Here is a 17,785-nt window from a genome sequence, read left to right as displayed (position 1 = left end):
TCTTGTGATTTTGCCCCTGCTCTTTTATTTATTACTCTCTTTCCACCTTCTGCAACTGCAAACCATCCACATTTCTGCAAACATACTATGCTATTCCACTTATACTAATTTTTTTTTTTTTTTGAGATGGAGTCTCACTCTGTCACCAAGGTTGGAGTGCAATGGCATGATCTCAGCTCATTGCAACCTCTGCCTCCCAGGTTCAAGTGATTATCCTGCCTCAGCCTCCCAAGTAGCTGGGAATACAGGCATGCACCACTACACCTGGCTAATTTCTTTGTATTTTTAGTAGAGATGGGGTTTCATTCACTATGTTGGCCAGACTCGTCTTGAACTTCTGACCTCGGGTGCTCCACCTGCCTCAGCCTCCCACATTTACTCATACATTTATACATGCTGTTCCTACTACCTGGAATTTGCTTAGGCATTGCTTCTCTGTGAAGCCTCCCCTGATACTTCCTGAGGAAGTTATTGTATTTATGTTGCCCTCTGAAATGCTTCTTTGTCGTCTATATCACATTATGTTGTGATTGTTTTTTGCTGGTCTGCTTTCCTAGACTGTGACCATGTGGAGAGTAGGGCCTGTTTTTATTTTTAAACTTTGCATCCTATAACTAGTACAATCTCTAGAATAGAATTTATTAAGTAGAATGGGTACTCAATCAATCAATATTTGATGAATTGAGTTAAGCACTCAGGAAATATATTGCTCAAAAACTCAATGACCATAAAAGTCAGGACTGCATGTGGTTATATAATGCAATCAGTGATGTGACTGGCACTCCCCAGTGTTATGCAGTGTACAACTGTACATGGCAACTCTGGTAAAGATTGTTCAGTTTATGTATCACTTAAGTGTCAGTGATGACAAGTAACAAAAATCAACTCAGGCTAGCTTATGGCAAGAATGGGAATTTTTTATAAGAATAAAGGAATGACTTGGGGAATGACTTGTAAACCAGAATTTATGAAAACAGACTAGAGCCAGAAATCCAAACATTTTCGTGACTTTCTCTTCATTTCTTATGGCTGTTTCCCTTTGCACATCAGTATTTGTCTTTCCAGATACAGACAGGCTTTCTTTGCTCCTTGACACATACACATTAAAGGCTATCCCATTGCCCTCAAGTTTAGGTATTACTGGTTTAACCACTTGCAAGAACAGAGGTAAAACATCTGAGAATCCCAGGGGAAACAATCTGGTTGGCTTGGCTTGGGTAGTCTTAACCTATTGACTAACCAGCCATGGCCCATAGGGCTATGCAGTTCAAACATGACTTCTAGGGCCTATTTCTGTAGATATGAAGACAACAGTATCCCCCAAAAGACAGGGTTATCAGCTGGTGACTGGAGCCATACCTCAGATAAATGGAGATCATTATACTTTAATTAGGTACCAGACTGGCTTCGCCTACTTAATACTAACAGTACTAATGAGATAGAGGCCATAGGTTCTATCCCTATGCTGGTCAGGAAAACTTGCTTGGTATTTTGCCAAATAGCAAAGAAACTGAGTTCTAAATAGTTATGTCAATAATTCTTTGGGTAAGACGTGCTTTCCATTACTTTCCTGGTCCAACTTCCATAAACTGTAGTGAGGAAATGAAGAATAGAGTCATACACGCAAAGAAAATAAGGACTAGCATCGCCTAATAGACTGTGACTTCATTGAGGGCAAAAAGTGCTTCTTTTTATTTTTGTCTTCTTTTCCCTCCCCAGAAACTAAAACATTTCATGGGCCATGTGAATCTTCTAGTGGACTGAATTAAAATGGACTGGAACATTTTTAATTCTAGGCACAGAGGCTGATTAGAACAGTGTCAGAAGTAATGTATAAACAAGATGTTGTGAGTTGCTGAAGATGCAACAGTTATATTATAAACTTTTAGTGGCTTCCAAATGAATGGAATCTTAATTTATGATGAAGGTAATGGTGTTACAGAGCTATGGCTCTAAGGTAAATTATTTAACCCACCCAAACCTCATTTTCCATGTTGGTAAAATGGAAATGATGATAACATCTACCTTATAGAATACTTGCATAGCTTAAGTGGGAAAATGTGTATCAAACATTTGGCACACTGCTTAGCAAATAGTGAACACTCAGTAATTGTTAACTATTATTATTATTTATGGATTTATTTTAAACACTGGCTAGCTAACTAAGGGGGACTTTGCCAAGACTCTAGGCACCAACATGAGGGAGTTAATATTTCTGGGTTACATCATAATCCCAAAACAAACACAATGGCTTGGATGCCATAATAACTTCTTAGACCTAGCTAATTTGCCACTAGGGAGCTTAGAAAGATAATGGTTAATGAGAAAATATACAACCAATCTATATATGTTATTTCTAGAGCCTGTCCAATTCCCAGGGGACAAAAAGTTCAACTCAAAGTGTTTTGGGGAGATAAAAAAATTGCTGAGTAAAAGATAATGAGAGAATAACCCATTTTCTGCCTCTAATATGGCCCAAGCATCCACCTCTCTTTCTAACCTCCTCTAAATCACCTTGACTAAAACGTTGCCACTGTTTGGGTCAATAGGAAATAAATACCATTTTTGTTGTTGTGATTAGAAACTCAGGTATTGCAGAAATCTTCACCAATCTTGGCTTCTTTGTCAGCTTCTGTCAGCCAGAAGGTCCTCAGTACATTCTTCAGTCTTTTCAATTACATCTCCAAAATAGATGTCCCAATTGCCAGTGGGGATGTCTAAAACCAGGGAGCTGCAGTCTGAATGATTTTCTTAATAAAGAATGAGGAGGCAAAAGAGAAAATTCACTGAACTGAAAGAAATCCCACTGACAACTGGCTGTCCAATATTCTATAAGAAAATTCTGTCAAAAGATGCAGAGTAAAATTGCTTGGGTCAATTTACTGAAGGTATACAAAATACCAACTAGTCCACAACATAAACTAGAGGGCTTCCAGTTGATTCACCCATCCATTTTCATTTGTTTGGGTATGATTTGTCAGTTTCCTCCAAAAGACTGTAAGCTCCACAGGACCAAAACCACAGGTGTATCACTTTACTGTTGTAATCCCACTACCTAGTACAGTGTCTGGCATAGAGTAGGCACTCAAAAATGTAATGAATAAGCATGGATTCTTTTATGTTATGGGAACATAAGTCTCTATTATAGATCATGTGCCCCAAAAGCAGATGCTGAGTAAGATTTGAGGTGCAGACCCTACACAGCCTTGGCCAAAATGACGGGAATTCTTTAGAGCAAGTTTAGACTTTCAAAATGTTTTATTAAACCAAACTAGTTGTCCTTTTATGTCTCCACTTAGCTCAATACAATCCAATGGATACAGGCTTCTTCAGGAAAGGCATGACTTTGGGCAGGGAGGCTCTGCAGCTGATGGCAACCTTGACACCTAGAGGCTCTCTGCTGACCTTGTTCTCATAGGGCTGAGCAGCATGTCCTTCCTTGAAGGGGTCACAGGATGGTGCATTTTGTGGAATTATATTACTTTGCTCCCTGGTAGAGATGAGACAAAGGGTAAGACCTGGAGAAGAAGGTTCTCTGTTGGCTGAGGACAGTGATGAATATCTGAATGTGCAAAGAGACCTCAAAGTGAGTTTAGAGGTGATCAAGAGAGAGATGAACTGCCTTCACAATACAATAGGAGAGGTTCTTTTGTTTGTTTTTAATTTGCTGGAGGATGGTGGTGAGGGTCAAGAAATTGAGCTAAAGACTTATGCCTGAGGCCTAAATTACAACACATTATAAGATTTTTTAAACCCTGAGAGACAAATATTTAATTTATCTGCTTGTAAACCTACAGCATCACTTCCCACCTCTAGTGCCTATTACTCTGTACCTTTAGTAAATATATGCTTCATATCTGCATGTATCTATGTTGTCCATTGGAGTACATTTTTAAAGTCAAGCTCTACACAAATTAACTTAAGCAAACACACAATGCACTTAGTGTTAAGAATGTGGAAAAGAGACCTAACCAGAAATATAAAAAAAGTACTCAACAAACCTAGAGGAGCTTACAAGTCTATGGATGTAAGCAAATGAAATGGTCCAGGCACAGGGGCTCACGCCTGTAATCCTAACACTTTGGGAGGCCAAGGTGGGTGGATTGCCTGAATTCAGGAGTTCGAGACCAGACTGGGCAACATGGCAAAAACTTGTCTCTACCAAAAAAAGAAAAAAAATTTAGCCAAGCATAGTGGCCAAGTGCCTGTAGTCCCAGCTACTGGGGGGCTGAGATGGGAGGATTGCTTGGGCCCGAGAGGTCAAGGCTGTAGCGAGTTGTGTTCATGCTGCTGCACTCCAATCTGAGTAGCAGAGTGGGACCCCCGTCTCTGAAAGAAAAAAAAAGAAAGAGAGAAAGAAAAAGAAGAAAGAAAGAAAGAGAGGATATTTTTAAGTGAGCAAAACTAGGGCATACCCAACTAAACCTGGTAATTATCCAATCTGACCAGTCTACATTCTACTCTCCCTTCCAGTTTGTGAAGTCCAGGGGATATTAATCAATGTGATAGTCTCACCTGGACCAAATCAGCTAACAAAGATTCATACCCAACAATGATAGAATACATGTAAGCACACATACCTTGTTTCTATCCTTTATTAATCAATTCTCAGCCTTTTGGCTAAGATCAAATGTCTTTCCTTTATTGACTGCCCTTGTAGGGTTGCTCTCCATGCCTGCTCCACCCTCAAAAGTGGTTTCATAGAAATCAGAAAATGAGAACAGAGTGTCATGTGGGTTACACAGAACAGAGAGAAAGAGACACATCAAAGTTAAACATGCATTGAGAATAGAAACTTTGAGCACAAGCCCATTAGAAACAATGCCAAGAAGTTCTGGGGATAATACGGAATGTGGGTTTTGAGATGACATTTACGTTATGATATTCTGCAAAGCAAGAATCCAGAGTCTATTCACTTAAGGAGCAGTATCTCAAGGATAATCTCCTTGATTATGGACATTTGCTGCTAAGAGAAATTTTTGAATCTATTAATCTTAGTAATATATACCAATGCTTGAACATGTACAGGATCCATTAAATATTTATAATGCCGGGTCCAAAAGCACAGGTCAAACCAGTTGAAACTCTAGAGCCGTGTTTGTTGACTATGAGTGATTTTTGCTCCCAGGGGACATTTGGCAACATCGAAGATGCTTTTGGTTGCCACAACTAAGGGGCTGGGCTGATTGATATCTAGAAAGTAGAGGCCCAGGATGTGGTTGAAGCCTACAAGACAAAGGACAACCCTCTACAACAAAAAATTATCTGACCCCAAATATCAACAATGCTGAAGTAGAAAAACACCTCTCTAGAGTGAATTTATTGGGACATGTGTATCTGACAAGTCCAGAGTCAGGTGAGCTTGATCCAGCAGCTCCAAGGAATCCACCGGGCCCTGAGTTCTGCCTGCCTTTTTGTCTGCTTATTGTGGTGTGGGCTTAGTCCTCAGGATCTTGCCTCTCACCTGCCAGGTCCAGACACTCCCCTTGTGATACCAAAACAGCTGTGGAACTTCCATCTTCACACCACACTACTCAAGAGAATTATTTTCTGCCAGCTCCCACACAAATCCTCAATTACTTTTAGTCATTTGTACAATAGGTTAAGGACCAACACTGTGGTCAGTCAATCAGCTACTCTCTTAATCCAGTGGTTCTCAACTTTAGCTCTCATCAGAATCACTGGGAGGGTTTGTTAAAATATACACTGCTAGGGTATACTTCAGTAGGTCTTGGCTGTTTTTTCCTATGAAGGATCAGATGGTATTATTTTAGGCATTGCAGGCCAAATAAGCTCTGTTTTCCTTCCAGTCTTCCTCCTTTTCTTCTCATTTGTGGCCCCCTCCTCCTCCTTCTCTTCCTCCTCCTCCTCATTCTTTAAGCAATTCTTTACAAATGTAAAAACACATTCTTAGAACATAAGCTGCACAAAAGCCACTGGCTGCATTTGTCCCTAGACTGTATTTTCATTGACTCTGAGCTTCCCCCCGTTTAACTCACTACATTGTTTACAAGAAAAGTTTGCAGAATCCAAGTAAAAAAGGATAATTATGACAGAACTCTAAATGGTAGCAGAGCTGAGGGAGAGTACCCAAAAGAGGACAAACTTGGAAGGGGGGGCCACCTTCCCAAGGCTGGGATTCAGACCTGATTAGAGAAGGTTGCAACTCACTAGGTGGTAGAGAAATGTGCTGTTTTGCTAGGTCAGAGCCAGTCCACAGTTGCTGGACAAGCAAGAAACCTTGGGGCATAGGTGTGATATGGCTGGTAACTGGACATGCAGGCTTGCAGAGGGTGTTGGATAGGTGTGGGAAGAAAGCTTGAATGTGCAGTGCCCCATTGGAAAGACCATGGACAGGTGAGACTAACTGGGGCTGCTGAGTCATGGAGGGACTCATGCTCTGGCTTCATGATAAGGGCAGAGCCCCACCACATGTCTTCCCCTCCACACCAATGACTGTCAGTGCAGCTTCTGGAACGCACAAGAGAGCCCCTTTTCTCCTCTGATGTGCATCCAGTGCCTGCTACTAAGAAAGCTTAACATCGTGCTTAAAGGAGAAATGCTTAAAGTCCACCATTATTACAGAGCAGGTATCGAAGGGTAAATTTGGAGATGAAAAGCAAAAAAATGATAACTGGTACACATGTAATTTTGTATAATCCTTATAATAACCCTATGAAGAAGGAATAAAAGTAAAAGTTACTCACATTTTATAGCCCAGGAAGCTGAGGTTCACATAGGCTATATTGTCTTCCCTAAGTTTCATACATAGTGACTGGGAGAGCCAGAATTCAAACCCGAAGAGACTGATTCCAAAATATAGCAAGTACAATCTACACCCAGCCAACCAGATTAGCACTGGGCTCTATTATCCATGGCTCCTCTCCTTTCCTTATGTGTTTGATATAGTCAGGGACAGTGAAATTTCAGGAAATAGTTAGAGACCAGAATTGAAGATCACATCATCATTCTTTTTTCCTCTTTGATACTCAAGAAAGTTAAATTGTTTCTTTCATCAAAAACATTGAGATGCTTAACATAAAATGTATAACCTCTTTGAAAAGCTTTATCCTACTAGAGTTTCAAGGGGAAATAATGAAAGAATGCATTATAAATTCTGGCCACAAACACATCTATATTTTTATTCAATTTTTTCACTGTCAAAAATATTAAAAGTATTGGAGAACATTTGATGGATTTTCTGGAGATTTTAGCATCTTTGAGCTTTGGTCAAAAAACTAATTTATCATTATTACTTGGCCCTTGGACATTTGTATTCTGTTTTGCAAACCTCACAAAATGATCATTTCCTTGCTTCCTAAGTACCCTTTCCTCATGAATCCTGTTTTATAAATACCAATAGAACCTGAAAGAGGCCCTTGGGAAATACCATTTACATGGGATAAAGTGATTGTCAAGGCCCTACAATTCCCATGGCCACTTTTTTGTTCTGACATTTGTATTAGATAGACATTTGCAGAAAGTTTCTGTTTCTGAATTTGGTGGGATTGGGTCCTCTTATTTACTTCTACTTTAACAAAATCAATGTTTTAAATAAAAACTGAATATGTTAAGATATATTAATAAATGCAATGTATGCACATTGCAGAAAATTTAGACAATACAGAAAAGCCCAAAAAGTAAATCCAGCCACATTTCCACCACCCAGAGGCAGTCATGGTTTGGAATGTTTCCTTTCAGGCTTGTTCTTTCTACATGTCAAAGTATAGCACATTTGCAATAGGTTTGTCAATACAATTCATATACTGCCTTTCTACAAATGACTCATTTTTTAAACACCTCTGAATATTTTATACTGGCTATAACAACAGACACAGACAAGTGCTCAGCTCCTAAGTATACAAGCTTGTGAATTTCCACAAACTGAACATGCCCATTCAACCAGCCTCCAGATCAGAACCAGAACATCACCAACTCCTGGGAGTGCACCTCCCCAACCCCTACCCCTGTGCCCCGCAGTCACTATCCTGCCCCAACAGCAACCACGATCTGGTCTTAACGTCCATCTCCATAGATCTTGATTTTTAAAACTTTATATAAATGGAGGCATGAAGTATGCTTTGTTTTTCTCATGCAACACTTGGCATGTGAGATTCATCACTATGTGTAGTAGTAGTTTCTTCATTTTCCTTGCTGACTACAAAACTTTTTGAAACTATATGGGATTAGAAGAGTGAATTTCATATATACCCCAGTTCAGGAAACTGATCTCTGCCATCTCCTAGTGAGGAAACGTTATTCAGAATTACTTCTCTGATAAGAATTGCAGTGATTTTTAAAAATCTCAGTGGAGGGTTAAGGGGAAAATTATGTAAGTGGCTTCTATAATAGCCTCCAAAATTATATATGTATCCAGGACTACTGCAAGTCCCTCTAAATGCAAGTGTCCCAAGTCAGAAAGGGTTTTCTTTCTTAGGAAGATGTGTTAAAAACAGAATGAGCAAAATATTGGGATTAGACAAAGCAAATAAATGAGCTCACAGGAACTTCTTTTATTCTGATTATTTATGGAGTATAGCTACAATTCAAAGGGATTTCTTAATTCATGAGAACGTTAACTTCTTGATTGTTTAGAGCAGTACTACTCAAAGTAGCAAGGACCAAGTAGCTTTGGACCTTGGACTAACAGCATCAGCTTCACAAAAGAGCTTGTTAGAAATGCACATTCTCAGCCTTATTCCTGGGCCTACAGAATCAATATTTCTGAATATAGGGCCCAAATATCTTGGTTTCAATGAGCCCTGCAAGTGATTCTGATGCTGACTGAAATTTGATAAACTTTGTTTAAGAGCAAGAGATGGTAGTGGTAAAAAGCTTGAGGGGGAAGGTGAGGGAGCTGAGAGCAGTGGCTCACACCTGTAATCCCAGTGCTTTGGGAGGCCTAGGCAGGAGGATCACTTGAGGCCAAGAGTTCAAGACCAGCCTGGGCAACAGAGCAAGACACCATCTCTACAAAAAAATAAAATATTGAAACAAAAATTTAGCTTGTTGTGGTGACAAATGCCTGTAGCCCTAGCTACTCAGGAGGTTGAGGCTGGAGGATCATTTGAGCATAGGAGTTTGAGATTGCAGTGAGCTATGATTGTATCACTGCACTCCAGCCTGAGCAACAGAGTGAGACTCTGTCTCTAAAAGAAATAAAAGTCAGTGTGTGATCCTGGGCAAGAGACTCTGCTTTGGGTTACATAGAAAATTAGACTGTAATAGCAACCTCATAGGATTTCTATGAACTTTAGACAAAGACAATGCCCATGAAGTGCTCACCACAATGCTACCTAAGGAATTCTTTTTTCTTGGGGGTCCGCATTTGGCCTTTAGGATTTCCATGAAATTCCTGATTAAACCATAGGTAGATAAAATGGGCCCAACTGGGCTGATCAGAGACTCTTTCCTAGGAGCTTGAAGAAAAAGATGTGAGAGTTTTAGTCTTCACTCCCCGCTTGACATGTGAATGTCAAGGGCATGTGAATAAGGAAGCCAGGGGCAGCTGTCTTCTGCCATATGGGCAGAGATGGAGATTCAGCAGGAGTGTCGAAAATCAAGAGAAGAATGAAGCGGAGGTGCAAAAATAAATGAAAATGAGAGACCATATGGCCTCAGAGAGAGAGAGAGGAGAGACAGAGAATAGATACTCAATTTTTCAAACCCAGACTCTTCAGAGGTCAGACTATAATTAACACCCCATAAAATGCTCCTGTATCCTTATACTATAGCCTCTTAATATTTCAGCTCATTTGAGGAGACATATGATAATTGTAACAAAAAACAAACCTTGACTAAGACAAAGTACAGCTTCAACATTGTCCCAGCAAAAGTCCCATTGCTCCCACTGTCTAAACCAAGACCCTGGCAGTCAGGACAGTCTTACCTCATGCAGTGTTTCTGATGCTTTTATCTTCCTGTATCCACATCTTTAAAATATAGCATCTTTGGGCAGCTGCAGTAATACTCACAGCAGGGAGAATATTTACATGTTCAACATAACCACCTGGAAGAATGAAAATGAAGATAAGATTGTCTTATAGCTCTTGGAGAAAAAGCTCATAATTTCCCTTTTTATAATAATAAGACATTTACTCCCTGGAGTCTAATAACAGCAAAGTGGCAGAAAAGTCTCATCATTAGGCTATCTTTTGATGAATTCATTTTGGTAGTATCAGGAAAAAAATTCTTAAAGTTGCAGATCACATATAAAAGTAACAAGTATTCTTCATGAATCTATCTCCTATGTCTCCTTCATGCCCTCCCTACTCTGATTGACAGCTGGGGGAACAGAACACTTGAGCTCCTGGCTGGGCTTTGCAGAAGCTGGTTTTTAGCCAAACTTACAGGTAGATATTGATTACAACTATTTATCATGCATTGAAGGGATAATGGAGAGCACTCCCTCTCCACACCCCACCACCTGTGGGTTCCTTGAGAAAAAGGCTTAAGGCTCTATTGTTAGAATTCAGAAGAGTGTCTGGGTTATTCAAGAAGACCTGCTGACATCCAATGTTACTTCCTATCTCCTTGCAGTGATGGAAATAAAATATGAGTATTAAACTCTATAGGCACCACCAAAGAAGTTTAATTGTACACATAAAAAGAAAGAATCTATATGATATTTGTAGAATCTCTCTAATAATGTTCTCTTTGTTTATGCTTATTTGCTGATTAATGTTTACATTCAGAGAGGAACTTGCCCAAGAGCCTCAAATGAGATCCAAGAGTTATGATTGAATACCAACATTGCCTCACATTTCTGTTTCTGAGAAAGTCATTAAAAAGAGGGTGGGTGGGCCGTTAACCCTCTGTGCCCACCAGTTTATCCAAGTTACTCGTAACTTAGGGAAGTAGTAGTGAGGAGAGAGGGCTTCTAAGAGTGCTCAGGCATTCAAAACAACCAGTTCATCAGAGGGCAGAGGTAGTGGCCATAGTATATCAATGATGATTTGCATTGTCTCGGAGCCAGGATAGATAAGCAATTTAAATAATTTTTTTGAAGTTTGTTTGGTGTCTATCTTGTCTGTTTTTGTATGTCTCAAAATTGTGTTTAAAAGGATGAAAGTAAGGCTCATCCGTAAAGTGAAATTTAGTTTTATTAAGTTTTAAGGCATTTATTTATCTTCACATTCACTTGTCATACTATTTCAATAAAAAGCGTGTAGTTCAACATCTTCATTAATAATATAAATTAACAAATTGAGGTCAAGGAGGGTAAAGCAGCCTTGTCCAAACTAGCAAATGGCAAACCCAAACCCAGTCCTCTTCATCCTCAAGCTAATGTGCTTTCTCCCTGGGCCAAAGTTTTACTTCAGAATACCCCCGGTTTTCTCCAAGATATGAGTAATACAGTTTTTAAAAATCCTGCAAATAGGATTTGTTAAGGGATTGAAATGCTCAGCAAGGGCTAAGATATTATAACACCAGGTACTTTCTTCATTATATCTGAATCATTCTCTAGATATAGGTTAAGCCCTGGAACAGCAAGTTTCCTTACTTCCAACACAGAAACAGGGCCATGCATCAGGAAGAAAAGCTGGAGGTAGCCCCAAGGGCCTTGATCATTACCCATCGGTCTGAAGCTACATTCATTAAAGGAATCATTTTATATCAAGCGGGTACCTAAACTTTTTAGAAAAATTGCATATGTTTTAAAGTTAAATTTTTGCCCTTGGGAAAGGGTTTGTTCTGTTTGAAACAGGCAGTGTATACTCTTTTCATACATGTTTTTGTTCGTCTTTCTGGTTTCTCGGCATCCTTTGAGAATTTGACCCTGACTCTGACCCTGTGTGTTCTGGACGGATGTCAATCATGGAATCCAGAGTCCCTGACCACAGCTTAGGTAAAGGACTGAAGATTTGACTTGATGACAATCAGAATCTCCCTCCAGAATTTTGAATCTTGGGGAGTCACATACATGAGGTGGTTGAGGATGGAAGACCTGATGGCAGAATCATGGAGAGACTACTTGTGAGTTCCTGCCATCAAGACCCCTCAGGATGCTTATCCATGCTTTTCCAAAACCTAAACCTTAAGCTCTCCCTTCAATTCCACAAATTGTCTAGTATCTTCTTACTTGTCTGTTGATTTATCTGCCTATTGCTTAAGTTACTGCAATGGATAGCTGTTGCTTGCAATCAAAGAACTCTAGCGTTACTCAATTACTGAGTAGGGATGTAATCCTGAGCAAGTTCCTTCCCCTCTTTGAACATCAATATTCTTATCTGCATAATGAGCATGATAAATTAGGTTGGATGTCTCTGTACGTAAATAGATGTGAGAATATAAAGGAGATGATCAACAAATTTTTTTGAAAGAATCAGTATGTTAAGCTTTGTGCTAAGCCCAGGGAACCACAAAGATAAGTGAGACAGTGTGTTAAGATTCCATTCTGTTGTTCTGGGCATCTAACTTTTTATATAATTAGGATAGCAGCCAGTAATTGAAAACTTTCTCTATTGAAATAAGAAATTTTACTCCACAGATGGACAGAAATGGTGGGAGACCACAAAAGGGCTCATAAAGGGAGATGTCTTGACTGTGAGTATCTGCTGCAAGCAAGCCCCTTGGTACCTATGAGCACCCTCTGACATCCCTGATGAAAGGATGAGCACATTGTTACTGGCTTGCTGACTCTATAGTCAGTGATTCTTTTTCCCAAGAACAGCTCCTAGCACATATCTCAAAGCCTTGAGCCTTGACTGATCAATGCTTGGCTAAGCCAGGGCAGTCATTGGTGGTTTGGCACAGTTTTATTCTTGGCACTGACACCAATGATACCTTGCAGATTTCAAAGCTCTTACACACAGCTAGATACTTAGCCTGAATTCAGAAAATAAAGTAAGAAATGCTCCCTCATCACCTTTTCTATTCTTCTATGCAGACCCCAGGTAATAACCACTGTGAGTGTATAGTTGAAAATGTGGTTTATGGCCCAGAATCACCTCACCTGACATCCAGTTCTTTATGCACCGTCAGCCTTAAGAGGGGGGAATATATAAGACTGAGCTTTTCTTCTGAATTAAAAAGAAAAATTAAGGTATACTGATCATCATATTTTACATACCTTTTCTTCTTTTAACTCACAAGAACCCAGTAATGTAAGCATTATTACTACAGTGTTTCAGTTGGGGAAACTGAGGCCTAGGATGTACAAAAAGGCAATACAAAGATTCAAATCCAGATTCCCTGATGCCAGCCTTTTGGCTTATCTTAACCATCATGCACTCTGCCTCTTGCCTCTCTTCTTGGTAATGGGAAGGGGGTAAGGAGACAGCTAAAGAATCCGATACAATATTAATAACTGTTCTTTTGTGCTGTTTGGCATCATTATGCAGGATCTATAACTCATGACCCTGATAACATTCTCACCTGAGTATAGGCATAGAAATAATGTCCCCCTTAGCCTTCCATTTTCTATACCTTCCAATATTCAGCTGTCAGTTACCTACGATAACATTTTGAATTCCAGGTGGTCTCACTCTAATATTTGGGGAATGTTGGAGCCGAATTTCACCTGGAGCCGATTTTCTCTCTTCCTCCTTTCATGCTAGGGTAGAAACTCCATTTAATATTGAATTGTGCAGGACCTAAATAGAATATCAAACCAGACACTCAGGCTAAATCTTATGCATTATAAAGTTGAACATATTTTGAGCAACTAATTCTCTGCTAGTCAATTGTAGTGGCAGAAAATATTCAATCACACCTCCAGGCTAGAATAAAATGAGTGTACAACTGAAGAAAGTCCATGAGAGTTATTATGATACTAGCTATTGGGTTTTCTTGAAGCCTTCTAATTTCCTCCTATTATAATAATTACCACTTAGAACCAACTATGTGCCAGGCACTGTGCAAAATTCTATACAAATACTATTGTACATATTCAAAAGAACAACAAGAGATAAATAATAGATACCTCTATTACCCTGAGAAAATTAGGACATAGAAATTTGCCCAAACAAATGGTGCAATCAGGACTTAAACCCAGGTGACTCCAAAGCCTATATTTCTAAGCACTGATCTAGATGACTTCTACTCTCCCAAGAAAGGAAGCATTACTAGTTTCATAAATCATTCCACCTATGTGCTCAGTGTCATGCACTTTACAAATATTCAGATAAATTCCACCTCCCTCACTCCCACTTATCAGGCAATAGAGGAAATGTATAAAAATATACAGCCACATTTGTCAAACATGATCTGTTTTTCACCAACACAGTAGAGACTCAGTAGATTTCCACTGATATCAGCTGAGAAAATAATCAATTCTGCTGCAAACTCACCTTGCACATAATGTCATTCATTTGCCCTTGTAAATGATTTAATAGACTTTCTGGGGACTGAACTATTCATCCTATAAAAGGCCAACATTAAGAAATGTGAGAAAGTGCTGGAAAGGTTAGACTTTTCAAAAGTAAGTAGAATCTCCTTATGCCTATGTGAAGTGGATGATTTAATTAATAGAGCAGGAATATTGGGAGCTTAAGTTAGACCTAGAATCCTCAGGGGCATGAATTCTTGAGTCAGCAAGAGAGAGTCAGTGCCTCAAGGCTGAGATATCAGTCAAACCTCTGTCCTCCACTTTTCTGGGGTATAAAGTGTTTGTTTGTTTGTTTTTCTCTTTTCCCTATGCAACAACGCAGCAGCAGATCCAAAATAACTCTATCTCTAGTGTAGAGACCCATCAGCGATGCTAACTCCACTCATGACATAGCTGCTTGATATTTGGTCAAAATTAGCTCTTTTTCATAGAATATAGCTTAGATTTTCCTCCTATGCGTTTGCTAAAAGCAAAAGTAACCACCTTAACACCTGTCATATAAAGAAGACATTTTATTTGCCTCAAACAAAATAATACTTATAATAGAAAAAAACAATCATAATAAAAATAAAGCAGCCAAAACCCAATAAGAACAAAACCACTATGTGCTTTAGCCATGCTGGGTCCTGACTAGGATTGCCTTAAGCAAGTGTTGGTATCTCACCTTACATCATCCCCTTTTTCCTGTTAGTTGCTGTGTTGCTGAGTCTATTATTCAACTATCAAAAAGCCAAAAAGAGAAGTTATGAGGCAGTTTCTGATTACACAAATATCTAATGTCCGCATTGTCTCTAACTGTTTATTCAGATTGCCAATGACTTTAGAATTTAGAAGGTATCATTCAAAATGACCTAGGATTAGGGCCTAGAAGACCATCATTTCCAAAGTATCCCTAAGAAGGGTACACTGGATAAGCTACAGAAGTCTGAGAGTGCAAGGAAACCTAAAAAGCTAAATTCCAGAAAGTGGTAAGACCTTCCTAACAGAGGAAAACAATTACTTTAACCCTGGTAGTACTGGGGGAGGAAGGAAAATCTAGTAAAATGCTAATGAAGATAAACTAGGCTAACTTTCAATAAATTTTTAATGACTGGATGCAAGCATCATGAGAGATTATAATCCCAAGAAGCCTCAAACACAGATAAACTTTGCACCCATTCTCCAGTTCTTTCACAGAGGCTTTTTCTGTGTGCTTGAGTGTGTTATTCTGATGAATAACAGCAGTGCAGGAGAACTAAGAGAAAGTCATCCAGGTGATCTCAGGTTTTCAACAAGTTGGTTCTCCAACTTTCACTGGTGCTCCAAAGGCTGAATGTGGGGCAGGAGGACTAAGAGAAATTCCATAAAGTTTATGCTTTAATCAAGCATAAACATTTCCTTTTATTTTTCAACTCTCTATTATGTATATACATAAAACACTAAACTGTATATTACATATTATATTTTACATAACATATATATTATCATATACAACTTAAAAAGTCCTGGCTGTTAAGGAAGATGTTTTTAAGACATGTGAATGTGGTAGGAAATAAATTTCTAAACAGCACCCAAATTCAAAATGCCAGGAGAGGCTCTGAGACAGAGATCCCACAAGTCTTACCAGTACTCACATTTCAAGTCCTTGTGAAGTTAAAATTTTTCAGGTGAACTGAATCAAACTAATGCTTCATCAAAGCTAAAACTAGATTAGATTGACTCAGCTCCCAACACCATTAGCCTCACAGAATAAGGAACATGTCATTTTCTGGAGGCAAATATTGCTTACTTATGTCTCTCCTGATCTTTTGCATGTAGTACATAAGACACAGTTAAAAAAAAAAAAAAAAAAAAGAGAGAGACACTGAAGAAGGAAGAACATGTGACCCATGGTCAGTATAAGAAATAATCAATAGAGACATACTCAGAGATAAGCCAAATGTTAGTAGTATAACATAGAGAATTTAAAGAATGATAAAATGTAGGTTAAAAACTAGAATAAATGATGGACAAGATGTGTGAACAGATGGGGAATTTCAGCAAAGTAATAGAAACAATAAAAAAAATTCAATTTCATCGTCTTTCAAATGAAGATGCCCAAAGTTATTAAGTAATTTGCCTGAGGTCACATAACTAATCAGAAATATAACCAAAACTTTAAAAAAATCCATTTTTCCCAGATGATCTGCCTCCTCTCACACCTCAGCCTCCTGTTTTTCCATCTGTATTTTCTTTAAAGACCTTGTTTCTTCCTATAATAGGGAGCAGAACCCATCCAATCATCTTTTGGAGAGATGAAGAAACTGGGCTTTCCTGAAGCCGTCTGACCTACTGTACCTGTTCATTTCAGCCGAGGAGCTGTCACACTACTAAGTTCTGAAATGGAAATCATGCTGTAGGTCTTATACCAAGGTTTACATAGGAAAAGTTTAATTTCCTTTATCTCTACTAATTTTATTAATGATAAGGCTACTGGTGACCTAGAATAGAAAGCATGAGTCTTTACTCCCTTTCCAGGCTCAAAACCCAGCATAGCAGGTCCAAGCTGTGGTGGAAAAATCTGTAGGCCCATGACTCATTTGCTCTTCAGAGGGGAACCCCCAATTTTCCTCTGAAAAATCTCCCTTATCCTACTTACAGTCCAAAATGTTTATATAGTATTGGTTTCATCTCAACTCCAGCTTCTGTGGGGGACAAGTTATTAATTTGGCTTATGTGAGCATTTCATTGCCTCCTTACTCACCCAACTACTATGGTTGGATCAAGAATGGGTCCATACACAATATGAGCCTTTGAGACACAATCTGGGTTTTATTACTAGGACTTGTGTATTTTGTTGAAAAATAGAGGCATAGTTCCTCTTTTTGCTAAACCTGTACACGTAGAAATATAAGGTCTCAGTTTCCATAAGCTGTATGTAGAAGAATTTTACTTGAGAGTGATACTAACAGAAAGGGAAGATAAGGCTAGAGGAAAAGAAAGAAAGTCCCTGTTACTTGGTAGCACTGCTGAATCGAGCATAAACATTCCCTTTTATTTTTAAACTCTCTCTCTATATATAATATATATATAAAACATTAAACTATGTTACATATTATTTTTTTACATAAAGTGTATATTATATACAGTTTAAGAAGTCCCAGCTAAGCAAGCCACATGTAGAAGAATGAAACTGGGTCCCCATCCCTCACCTTATAGAAAAATCAACTCAAGATGGATAAAAGACTTAAATCTAAGACCTGAAACCATAAAAATTCTAGAAGATAACATTAGAAAAACTCTTCTAGGCATTGATTTAGGCAAAGAATTCATGATTAAGAACGCAAAAGCAAATGCAACAAAAACAAAAATAAATAGATGGGACGTAATTAAACTAAAAAGCTTCTGCACAGCTAAAGAGATAATCAACAGAGTTAACAGAGAACTCCGGAGTGGGAGAAAATATTCACAAACTATGCATCTGAAAAAGAACTAATA

The 17,785-nt window shown here is 38.7% G+C and overlaps 1 long non-coding RNA gene across 7 annotated transcripts in view; it reads right to left on the bottom strand.

Moving 5' to 3' along the window:
* LOC104005584 (uncharacterized) overlaps positions 1 to 17,785 on the bottom strand; it is a 237,742-nt gene that overhangs the window by 71,257 nt on the left and 148,700 nt on the right. For 3 of the 7 annotated variants that reach the window (XR_010155620.1, XR_010155623.1, XR_010155624.1), the window contains exons 3-4: positions 9,890 to 10,009; positions 2,561 to 2,750 (exon numbers count right to left, since the gene is read on the bottom strand). This is a non-coding gene — a long non-coding RNA (uncharacterized LOC104005584). Of the gene's footprint in view, positions 1 to 2,560; positions 2,751 to 3,405; positions 3,491 to 9,889; positions 10,010 to 13,522; positions 13,596 to 17,785 lie in introns of all 7 variants that reach the window. The other 4 variants (XR_010155621.1, XR_001713402.3, XR_008546988.2 and 1 more) reach the window with 3 other exon arrangements.

Source organism: Pan troglodytes, chromosome 2 (assembly GCF_028858775.2).
Source record: "Pan troglodytes isolate AG18354 chromosome 2, NHGRI_mPanTro3-v2.0_pri, whole genome shotgun sequence".
NCBI classification, from domain to species: Eukaryota; Metazoa; Chordata; class Mammalia; order Primates; family Hominidae; genus Pan; species Pan troglodytes.
This window is presented reverse-complemented; position numbering and strand designations above follow the sequence as displayed.